We start from the raw sequence: 2,120 nt of genomic DNA on the forward strand, positions 1-2,120 counted from the left end.
GTGAGACTTATAAATATATATCTTTTTGTGAAACTAAATATATATTAAAGATACACAGGTCATATATACAATTATATGAAATAGGAGCATTTATGCAAAATGTCATTACTTTTGTGATGTGAAAGTTGGAATCATTATTAGGAGTTTAATAAAGATGCTCAACATCTTTATTGGAGATCAAACAACAATGGTTACAGAAAATAGAATACATATTCTATTCCTTTAAAACAAAAGTATCCTGCCTAGATTTTTCTGGGGGGCCACAATAGAAGGACTTAGGAGTTACTCCAGGCTCTGTGCTCAGAAATCAATTCTGGCAGGCTCGGGGGACCATATGGGATGACAGGAATTGAACCTGGATTGGACATCTGCAAGGCAAATGCCTTAACCACTGTGCTATCTCTCTACCTCCCGTTTCAGTTTTAATATGACATACAAAGACATATGATCTGGGTTGGAGAGATAGCTGAAGGTAGGGCATTTGCCTTGCATGCAGAAGGACTGTGGCTCGAATTCTGGCATCTCACATATGGTCCCCCAAACCTACCAGGAGCGATTTCTGAGTGTAGTGCCAGTAGTAACCCCTGAGTGCTGCCGGGTGTGACCCTAAAACCAAGAAAAGAAAAAATGACATACGATTCACAGAGTTACTTTCAATTGCTACTTGCCAAGGTATTTTAAATAAAAGAGAGGCAATATTTTAAAAATATTTTAATAAATAAAAAACTTAATTATAATTTATGATATTGATCACTATATATTAGATATAAATAGTTTAAATAGTCATCTTTTTCTCTAGGAAAGAGTTATAGCTGTATCATATTCTCTCTTCTTCTCAAAGATAAGGGGTACATCCAAAAACTTTTATGGGGATTTTCTGTAGCCTGAAAATGTTCAGATTTCTCTCATACGTGGGATATAAAAATTAACAGGCAGAGCACATACTATGCATGTAGAGGCCCAACTTCAAACCTTGACATGTAATACTTCCCTGAATATCAGTGGGAGTGACTCTCAAGTATAGGTATGAGTAGCCCTAAGCACTGCCACAAAATAGTTTTACCTTAAAATAAGTAAAAATCTATAATCATAAAATATATTGATGGGGCTAATTATTTGGGGTTTTAGGTCACACCCAGACTTCTTCAAGGGTTACTCCTGGCACTGCACTCAGCAATCACTCCTGGTGATTCTCAGAGGACCATATGGGCTGCTGGGGATCGAAAGTGGGTCTGCCATGTACAAAGCAAGCACCCTACCCACTGTACTATTGCTCAATCCCCAAGTTGAGTGGATATTATTTATATATTACGTAACCTCAGACTGATGAATTTTTTGTCAATTTCTGTTAGTTCTTGCACTAATGTTTCTCTATACTTATTTTGTCCTCACTGTACTTTACAAAGAACTAGATGGCACCATGGAAATCTGGTTATTAGTTCCAAGAACATTAAAAGAATTCAAATAGACTTTTTACAGAGAATCTGTGAGAAGGGACATGTGTTTTTGGTATTTTCCTGGCACATCATTAGCAATTTCATTCAGTTGAGAATAAAATGAAAACATCAACATAAAGACAAATATTTGTGGTGAAATACCACATTTTCCTCCTCTTCTCCACCTCCTTCTCTTCTTCCTCCTTCGCTGGAGGTTCTCAGGAATTATTCCTGGTGTGCACCCAGGGAGAACTCCAGCAGGGCTTCAGGGACTATCTAGGGTTCTGGGAATTAACCTGTATTACTATGCAAGGTGAATATGAAAGCCTCTGTACTGTTGCTCTGGCCCCAATATGATTGTTTATATCCCACACATGAAAGGGATTTCTGTATTTGTCTCATTCTCTTTAAAACTTCTCTTAGCATAATACCCTCTGGATCATCCACATAGCAGCAAATTACATTATTTTGTCTTATTATCAAGTGTTATTTCATATATATATACATATGCTTATATATATTCAGATATGCATCATAGATTTTTGTTGTTTTTTGGGGGGGATCCACACCCTGTGACTCAGATTACAGCTGAGTATGCTCTCAGAAATCACTCTTGGCTTGGGGGACCATATGGGATTCCGAGGGATCAAACCGCGATCCATCCTAGGCTAGTGCAGGCCAGGC

This window comes from Suncus etruscus, chromosome 4 (assembly GCF_024139225.1).
Source record: "Suncus etruscus isolate mSunEtr1 chromosome 4, mSunEtr1.pri.cur, whole genome shotgun sequence".
NCBI classification, from domain to species: Eukaryota; Metazoa; Chordata; class Mammalia; order Eulipotyphla; family Soricidae; genus Suncus; species Suncus etruscus.